Consider the following 10402-nt stretch of genomic DNA (forward strand, 5'->3'; position numbering starts at 1 on the left):
TGTACACTGGTCTGGAAAGATAAGAACTGGAAACACAGGGATAAGAACAGGAAACACAGGGAATCCAGGACAGACAAACCCCTCAGCACCAATAATAAGAGTAGCAATACCAGGAGGGTAAGGGAAAGGTAGGGTAGAAAGGGGGAACTGATCACAATGATGTACATACAATCCCCTCCCTGGGGGACGGGCAATAGAAAAATGGGTGAAGGGAGAAGTTGGACAGTGTAAGACATGACAAAATATTAATAATTTATAAATTATAAAGAGTTCATGAGGGAGGGAGGAGAAAAAATGAGAAGCTGATACCAAGGGCTGACGTAGAAAGAAAATGTTTTGAAAATAATGATGGCAACAAATGTACAAATGTGCTTGACACAATGGATGGATGGATGGATGGATGGATGGATGGATGGATGGATGGATGGATGGATGGATTGTGGTAAGAGTTGTACAAGCCCCCAGTAAAATGATTAGGAAAAAATATCATCCAAAGCAGAATAAGGGCTTCAGCCAGGGGGTGGGGGTGTGTGTAAGGGAGATGGTGGGGTGAAAGGGAGATAATGTCAAGGAGTCCAGGAAGAATAAGAATGTTTGGAAATAAATTATGGTCACAATTGTACAATTCTGCTCTACGTGGTTGAACTATGGAATGATATGATATATGGATTAACTCCCAGTTAATAATAAAAAAGAAGAAAAATTTAGCCAGGATGATATACATAATCTGAATAGTCCTATAGCCATTAAAGAAACTGAAAAGCTAACAAAAAGGAAGTCTTCAGATTCAGATGTTCTCACTGGTAAAATATGGTTTCATTTTGTAGAGTTTGGAGACTCTATCAAACATTCAAAAAGTACTAAATACCGATTTTCACAATTGTTTTCAGGAAACAAAAGAGGAGAAAATGCTTTTGAATTTATTTTATGAGGCAATTATTACCCTAATGTCAAAAATAGAAAGAGAAAGTAGAGGGACAAAATAAAATACACATCAGTAGTTCTCATAATTTTTGCATCATGAACAAATCAACAAAACATTAGCAAACTCAACCCAACAATATACAAGGAATTATACACCATGGCAGAGTGAGATTTATGTATGTAAAATATGGAACATGTATGTAAAATATGGAACATTTGGAAAGCAATTCATATATTGTACTCTATGAACACGTTTTTCAAAAATCATCCGATCAACTCAATTGACATGGAAGAAAGCTGTTTTACAAAATCCAATACCCTTTGATGATTAAAAAAATTTTCAAGAGGAGAATTACCTCAACTTGATAAAGAGTATCTACAAACATCTTAGTTAAATTAATACTTAATGGTCAAAAACTGAATGCTTCCTTCTAAAACTAGAAATAAGGCAAGTATGCCCACATTCATCATTTTTCTTTAGATACTACAAGTTCTAGCCAGTACAGTAAGGGGAAAAAAGCAAAAAGACTCTTAGATAGGAATGAAAAAATAAAATTGTCCTTTTGCAGATGACATGTCGGCAAATCATGGAATCCCAAAGAATGATGTATATGTGTGTGTGTGTGTGTATATATATATCTCCTGAAATGATTGTGTGAATTCAGCAAAATCACAGAATATAAGATAAATATAAAAAACAATTGTATATCTATAAACTAATAATGAATATGTGTGCACAAATTTAAAGATCATGCTATTTACAATCCCTGAAAAAAATAGAAGTAACCAAAAAGCTCACTTTCATCCAGTTAATTCTGAAGTAAGACAAAGTAGAACTCCCAGCCCCTTAAAAATGGGAATATTTAAGTATAACTATAACAAAACATAAACAGAATTAGTGTACTGAAAGCTACACAGTGCTGATGAAAGAAATCATAGAACAGCTAAATAAATGGAGGGCACGGTATGTTCATAGATTGAGAGACTGAACATATTAAAAATGCCAAATGCCCCAAATTACTATACAGGGTTAGTGCAATTCCTTTCAAGATCCCAGAAAAGCTTTTGTAGATTGAGACAACTTATTTTTTCAAAAACACATACAAAAGGATAAGGAACTAGAATAACTAAAACAATTTTGAAAGAAGATTAAAACAGAGGGACTCAGACTTCCAAATTCCCCGACTTACAGGAACCATGACTGTAGTATTGACAAAGTGATAGAGAAATCAACGGAACAGAATAGAGATCTCAGCAATCAATATAATGCACAAAACACGATCTCACAAACATGAACAAATGATTTTGGGCCAAGGTGCAAAAGTAATTCAATGGAGGCAGGCAGGTCTCTCAAGAAACAGACTGCAGCCATTGGACACAGAGAGGCAAAAACCAACAAGCAAAAATGAACCTCACCCTATACACTAGCAATTCAAAATGATCACAGACTTAATGTGGAATGTAAAACTATAAAACTTTCCGAAGGAAAGATAGGGGACAATTAATTCTTCATCGTTGGGCAGAGTGCTTATAGTTAACATCAAAAGTAATATTTACAAAAAGAAATATTGATATTTTGAACTTCATCCAAATTGTAAAATTTTTGTTCCAAGAAAGATTCTGTTAAGAAAATGAGAAGGCAAGCTACAAACTGGGAGGAAATATTTGCAAACCACATTATCTAACAAAGGATTAGTATCTAAAATATAAAGTACGCTGCAAACTCAGCAATAAAAAAGCAAACAAATTCAATTAGAGAATAGGCCAAATCCATGAAGAGACATTTCACTGAAGAGGATCCACAGATGGCAAAGGAGCACATGAAAACATGCTCATCATCACTGGCTGTTGGAAACTGCACATGGAAACCACAATGAACCTCCGAAAATTATGCAGAGTGAAAAATGCTAATACCAGAAGACTACATACTGTGTGATTGCACTAAACAACATTTTTGGAAGAACAGAGTAGTGATTGCCAGGAGAATTAGGAACTGGGAAGCAGGGAGCGGGAGATGTGCTTATAAAAACATGACCAGAGAGATCATTAGCGTGCTGGACTTTTTTAGTATCTTGATCACAGTGATTACATGAAGCTACACATACACACAAATATAAACAAAACTAGGGAAATCTAAGGTAGATTATATTAATGATATCATTATACTAATTTTGATATTAATCTTTTGTTTAGAAAATTACTAGTTTGGGGAAAAATTATGCAAAGTGTTCAAGGGTTCTGTGATTTCCTACATATGTGAATTTATAATTATCTCAACAAAAATTTCCATTTAAAAAATATAACCATAGCAAAAGGGGGAGTCGATCACAATGATCTATATATAACCCCTTCCTAGGGGGATGGACAACAGAGAAGTGGATGAAGGGAGACAGCAGTCGGTATAAGACATGCGGGGGGGTGGGGGGGTGGAAGGAAATTTGATAAATTATCAAGTGTTCATGAGGGAGGGAGGAAAGGTGGGGGGGAGAGAAAATGAGGAGCTGAGACCAAGGGCTCAAATATAAAGAAAATGTTTTGAAAATGATGGCAACAAATGTACAAATGTGCTTGACCCAATGGATAGATGTATGGATTGTGATAAGAGTTGTACAAGCCCCCAATAAAATGATGTTTTAAAATACATATAACCATAATGCCTTCACATTAACATTGATGTTAACTCTGAATATCTAGATTGCAAAATATATGATATCTTAAAAGTAGATGGGATAAAACCAAACCAGATGATATTCATGTGGGGAAAATGTAAAGTTCTACAATTAGGTCCAAACAGTCCAGTACATCAATGCAGACTAAACGAGGCCTGGCTTAACAGCTTATAGCAGGGCCACCAGTGAGGTCGTGGAGCACCATGATCAGGGCAGACCTACCACTCACCAAGGCTTTAAGACACGCCCTCTGAAGCTGAATTACTGGATACATCTTTCTTCATGAGAGGGCACACAGACAGGCAAATAGTGACAGATATCCCATGTTTTCATTAGCACTCGTGTGACCCACTTCTCCTACCTATGGAGAAGTTCCAAATCGAACTCCATTGTGAACAAAGCACTCCCATCTCCTCTCTGTTTTGGAACAAACTCTGCTTCTTTCTGATCCCTGTGGGCAACAGCTTGGATGTTCTCATGTTATTTGTACAGCGTATCCCAAACTTCATTGCTGCACTGCTAAGTTTACGTAGCGCACGTACGTTTACCCCGTGAACTCCTGATTCCGGGGAGGCTTGAAGGACCGCACCGAGTGCCATGGCACTGCAGAATGGGGCCGGAATGCTAGAGAGAGGAAACGACACTGCAAGATGGGAAATGCATTTTCAATTCAGACTACAAACTGAAAGGGATTCTAGCCACCCACAAAGGGTTTTTCAAAACCTTCCAATTATGAGAGTGAGCAGATTGGGTCTTGAAAACACAATGAAAGGGACAGAAAGAAAACTTGTTATCTACACAGCATTCTCGTTAACACGAAAGGTCACCAATCAGGCAGGAGCAGGATGTATTAAAGTCAAGTCTCTGAAGAAACCAGATTCATTAAAATATCGTCTACTCATCTTGCTTGGTTAAGTGGAGGGGCAGCAAAAGCTAGGCAGGCCCTCAACGAGATGGACTGGCAGTGCCTGCAACCAATGACAGGCTTGATCGGGCATAGGAGCAATCGTAAGGATGGCACAGGACCGTGCAGTGTTCCGTCCTGTTGTGCAAAGTCTCTATGGGTCAGAACCAATCTGATGGCCCCTACCAACAGGAACAGCACAGCCCACTTAAGGAAAACACTGCTGCAGAGCCTCGAACTGGGATCTGACCACTAGGCTGTGGATGCTTACTATGAGCAAAACTAGCTAATCAGCATCTTTTCCTGAGGACTGAATTTACAACTTTCATTTCTTCGGGACTGCATTGGTTTTCCACTGCTGCTCTAAGAAACTTCCACAACATAAAGATGAGACTTCCTGCTGCTGCGCAGATTTATAACCACGGACACCCACAGGAGTCGGAATCACCGGGTGGCAATTGAGATTTTTAATCTATTTTATAGATTAGAAGAAGCTCACTTAGAATTGTGTGAATTCATTCCAGGCACCCACCCAGTTCAGAGGGAACAGTCAGACTCACATTGATCTACCAACACTCCTATCTGTGTAAATGACCAACAGATAATAACAGCTGACACTGAAGACTTTGATGTGATGTTGTTTGCATCATCTCATTTAAATTCCCACGATCTTCAGACTACCTCCTACAACCATTCCACAGAGGAGGAAACCTAAGTTATATGACTTTGTCATTCAGTTCTAAAAATTCACGCCATGGAGTCAATTCCAACTCATAGCAACCCTGTAGGAGAGAGTAGAACTGCCCTGTGGGTGTCCAAGACTAAATCTTTACAAAGCAGAGAACCAGACCTTGCTCCTTCGTGGATCCTGCTGTTAGCAGCCCAGCATGTCACCCATTGTGCCCTAGAGCTCGTCTATAATAAATGAGCCACTCACATGGGGTCTTTCTGGCTGGGACATTCAGTGGTTTTCATTTAGTCACACTGGATTTCCTGCTTTCTTTTCTTTGCAGGTCACATTTACTTCCAGGATTCTTTGCAACAAGAGTTTTCAGGATCAAAGCTTAAAAGTCTGACCTGCCTAATTGAAGAAAATGTCAAGTTTAAAAATACTGGCCTTCTTTCTTCTCAGTTGGCCTCCCCAGAATCTCCCATTGGCTGATGAAGGAATGTTTTCTTGGCAACTTGTTTGTTTCACCAACTACTCAATCAACTAACCAACCAACCAACCACCATTCTTAGCCAGAAGACGTGGAGCCAAGCGTGTGCTCCAAGGTCAAAGGGGAGAGAGGCCTGGGAAGAGGCTGAATGAGAGAGACCCCCCTCTCCCCCCTGGAATGATGGCAGGATGTGCTTGTGGTCAGGAAAGGAACTGGGGATAGATAGTGCATCTGGTGGGAAGTCACAACCCAGACCAGGAGAGGAAATGCAAGCACAGCAGGCCTATTGTGATTGAAGACCGCACTTGCCTGCAGTCAACATTTGTGTTCAAGAAGTAGGGCTGCATTCATATGGGGTGGGGCCTGGGCAGTGGAAGTTCACAGCACAACGTGGACCTCATGAGATAGAAACTGGGCGCTGAGCTAGGAATGAACACCATCGATTTGTTGTGAGGGCCGGTCCCAAATATTTGCAAATAGCCTCAGCACTGATTCACCGCTTGACCTAAGCTTATTAGAATAATTACTGCAGTTCTCAGTTTCCTCCTTCCTTCCTTTGCTCTTTTTTTTAAGCAGAAAGCACTGAGGCCCTCAGGAACACGGCGAGGTGCCAGCACTCGGGAGGGAGTCTTCCAATTAGAAATCTCTCTTAAACATGATTTAACATGAAGAAACATCAAAGGCTTAGGAGCTGTGATTTGGGAATGATAAAACAGGTAGGTACAAGCAGCCTGGAGTGGAGCAAAGAGCCTTATGTAACTTCATGTGCTGGGGGAAAAAAGCCCAAACCTCAATTTAAAATGTTGTGGAGACCTGGCTGCTACCTTGACCAGAAGAAGAGAGAAACCTAAGTTTAGAAATCTGTGGCCAATATCAAGCTTGCAACCGATATGGTTTTTTAATCGTGTCTATTTTGTTATAGTCTCGAATGCTTTCAGTCGTCCTGCTCTCAGCTGACACCCCCAAGGCACACACAGGAGAGCGAGGCGCCTGCACGTCACGGCTGACAGTCACACAGTCAGGCCGGTAACAGAATGCAAGGCGCCCTGCTCACCTCGGACAATTCTGATGCTTCATCTTCCAACATTTCCAAACGGGATGCAGTCTTCCTTAAAAGTGACAGCAAAACAGACAGACAGTGCTCTAAGTATATTCCAGCCCCAAGCCCTGGGAAAGTACGTTAAAGCTTCTTACCCTATATTCGAGTCCCAGGCTACTGGCTGCCTTCTACTTCGTCCTTACCTGCGAGCAAAGATGGCATCAAGGTGCAGAGAAACCACATGGTGGGACTTGTTGAGATTTCTTCCAGAATCATCCTGAGGGTCTATGTATGATGGACTGGAATGTTATTTCCTGCTGGCATGCCGCGTCCTTTCCATCCCAGCTAGCCTTGCTTCAGAACACCTATGTTAGGGCTGAACTGAGTCCTCGCTGGAAGCTGAATCGTTCCAGAAAGAGAAGCTAGACCGGACCGCCCAGAAGGGGCAGGCAGTACAGCACTTGATTCTGTGCAAAGCCAGAAGCTGCAACAAGGGGAGTGGCCTAGGAGCGTTCCCGAAATGGTAACTCTCCAGAACCTGAAAAGCTACCAGAGGGAGACACCCAGACCTTGGGTCCTGGGTGGAGGGAAGGGTCCTGGATGCCCAAAGAGGTCCACCTTGGAAGGGAGAAGGGAGGGTTTTCTCTCTAGACCCTCATCCGCCAGCTCTCCTCTCCCAGGTCTCCCTCCTGCAAGTTCACTCAGGCTGGATTCTAATTAGCTCTCTTTGCTAATAGATCCTCAATTGAGAAAGAGTACAGAAAATTTAAAACACTTTTAAGACCTTTTAAAAGTCAGAAAGTGAAGAAGATACAGTTTTGCTCAAAAATCCAAGAATAAATAAGTAAACCCTATAAGGACATATCAGAAACTAACAAAATTTATTACCTTGGGGCAGATAGAGGGAGTGAGAATTAGGAAGAAGGGGGAAATAAATGAGAGCAAGATTCTTCCCGCTACATCTTGATTATTGAACCATGTGATTGTATTAGGTTTTTTTAAAATCCACCAATTTTAAAAATTAGAAAACACTATGCTAATGTTCAGTGCCTTGAAATGTAGCTCTTGAAGGAGACTTCCCCACTGAATGTGTGCAAATGCAACAAAGGGAAGGTCGCAGGGTCTCGAGGGTGGCAGATTTTGGTTCCAGTTTCAGGATTTACCATGAACCTTGGGAAAGCTAGTCATTCAGTTACTTGTTGCACATTCACCAAGGGCCCGATGGGTACTCGTCCCACCCGTCCCTGTCCTCAAGAAGGCCTTTACAGCTCATGGGATGATATGGAAAAGGAATTGACAGAAAGATTCACAAGGGATATAGGAACTCTAAGAAGAAACACCAACCAAGCTGACGATCAGAGAAGGCTTCCTGAAGGAGACAGTTATAAGCGAATCACTGAACGCTGAAATGAAGTCAGCAAGCAGGGTATGTTGAGGAAACTACAAGCAGTTTGGTGGAACCGGAGAGTAAGGTTAGAGTGGCAAGAGATGGAACTCAAAGGAAGACTTTAACAGAATTTCTGAGACTACTGAATGGCCTGCTGAGGTGTTTGGAGTTTATTCTGAGAGCAATGAGGGCCAAAGGGTGTTCTTCTGAGCATTTGAGCAAGGTTATGACTATGATAGAGAAAGAGGTAGAGGAGGCTAGATTGGAAGTTATGGTGGGAGTTATGGTGGCTAGCTAGGCAAGAGATGCTGACCTCCTCGAGGGTTTTTCACTTCAGTCAGAGGAATCACTAAATTCAAAAGACAAGAAGGTGGTATAGCTGACAGCCTTCTGGATATTGAGTGGATGCGAGTAGGGCAGAAATAACCAAACAAAACTTTCAGGTTCTGGTTGGGATAACTGGGCGGATGGCAGTGTGCCAGCTGAACTAAGAGGGACAGGTGGGGTCAGATCAGAGAAGGCAGGATTGGGTTGGTCCAGAAAAGGGTTGCCTGTGTCCAGATCGAGAGACTTGAGTGGGAGATGCGCATAGGGCCTCTAGACTTAGAAAACCAAAAGGGAAGGCATGCTCGGCATATCTGAAACTGAAGAAACTCAAGAAAAAAGTCAAGCCTCAAGCGGCAATCTTGAAAGAGTCTCACGGCAAAATCTCGAATGGTCCAGGGAAGCATCCAAAGCACATGGAAACAATCAGTGGAGTCACTGCTTCAGGAAGAACTGGTCGGCAGGTCCCCCTTTCAGGAGACCGCATATGAGCAAGACCCAGCGGTGCTAATGAAAGCACTAGCCACGAACAAGGCCCCAGGAATTCATGGAAGACCCACTGAAATGTTTCAGCAAGCTGATGAAGCACTGGAAGCACCTGCTTGTCTATGCTAGGTACTTTGGAAGATAGCTACTTGGCCAACCGACTGGAAGATTCATATTTATGTCCATTCTAAGGAAAGGTGCCCCAGGAGAGAGAATGCTCAAACTATAGAACAATATCATTAACATTCCATGCAAGTAAAATTTCATCCAACAATGATTACAGCAGTACATTAATAGGGAATGTGCAAGAGTTCAGGCCAGATTCAGAAGAGGACATGGAACACGGTATTATCATCGCTGATGTCAGGTGGATCTTGGCTCAAAGCTCAAGAGAACACCAGAAAGATGTTTCCTTGCGTTTCATTGACTGTACAAAGGCATTTGACTGTATGGACCGTAGTAAATTGTGGGTAACCTTGAGAAGAATGGGATTCCAGAATCCTACATTGTGTGCCTGTGGAACTTATACAGGGTACAGGAGGCAGTTGTGCAAATCGAACAAGGGAATACCGAATGGTTTAAAATCAGGACGGTGTGTGTCAGCGTTGTAGTATCTAACCATACTTGGTCAATCTGCATGATGAGCAAATCATCAGAGAAGCTGGATTATATGAAGAATGTAGCATCAGGACTGGAGGAAGGCTTATTAACAATCTTCAATATGCAGATAATATAACCTTGCTTGCTGAAAGTGAGGAGAGATTGAGGCACTTGCTGATGAAGCGCAAGGACTGTAGCTTTCAGTATGGATGACAACTCGGTGTAAGGAAGATCAAAGTCCTCATGGCTGGACCAACAGGTCACATCATGATACATGGACAAGAGGGTGAAGTTGTCAAGCATTTTGTCTTGCTTGGACCCACAAAGAATGCTCATGGAAGCAGCTGTCGAGAGATCAAAAGATGAATTGTATTAGGTACAAGACCTGTACAAGACCTCTTTTACGAGTACTGAAAAGGAAGGATGTTACTTTGAGGATGAAGCTGTGCCTGACCCAAGCCCTGGTATTCCCCATTGCATCATATGTATGTGAGAGTTGGACACTGAATAAGGCAGACCATGAAGGAATCGATGCATTTGAATTGTGGGGCTGGAGAAGACTGAAAGTACCACAGACTGCTAAAAGAACGAACCAGTTTATATCAGAAGTACAGTCAGAGTGCTCCTCAGAGCAGTGGTTCTCAACCTTCCTAATGCCGTGACCCTTTAATACAGTTCCTCATGCTGTGGTGACCCCTGATATAGTTCAAGTGTATTGTACCAACCTGACCGATAAACACATGTGGGGTTAATTGAAGGGCCGAGAGATAAGTGGCTTGGTGAGCCTCACCTTTGTAGTTCTTGGGCCTCTTGCTTTTTTATAGTCAGACCAGGGTGCAGCTGGCTTAGCCAGTTCTCTGCTTCAGCTGGCCAGGCTCACTTCCTGTAAGACATCCCTGAGGAGAAGCA

This window comes from Tenrec ecaudatus, chromosome 4 (genome assembly GCF_050624435.1).
Source record: "Tenrec ecaudatus isolate mTenEca1 chromosome 4, mTenEca1.hap1, whole genome shotgun sequence".
NCBI classification, from domain to species: Eukaryota; Metazoa; Chordata; class Mammalia; order Afrosoricida; family Tenrecidae; genus Tenrec; species Tenrec ecaudatus.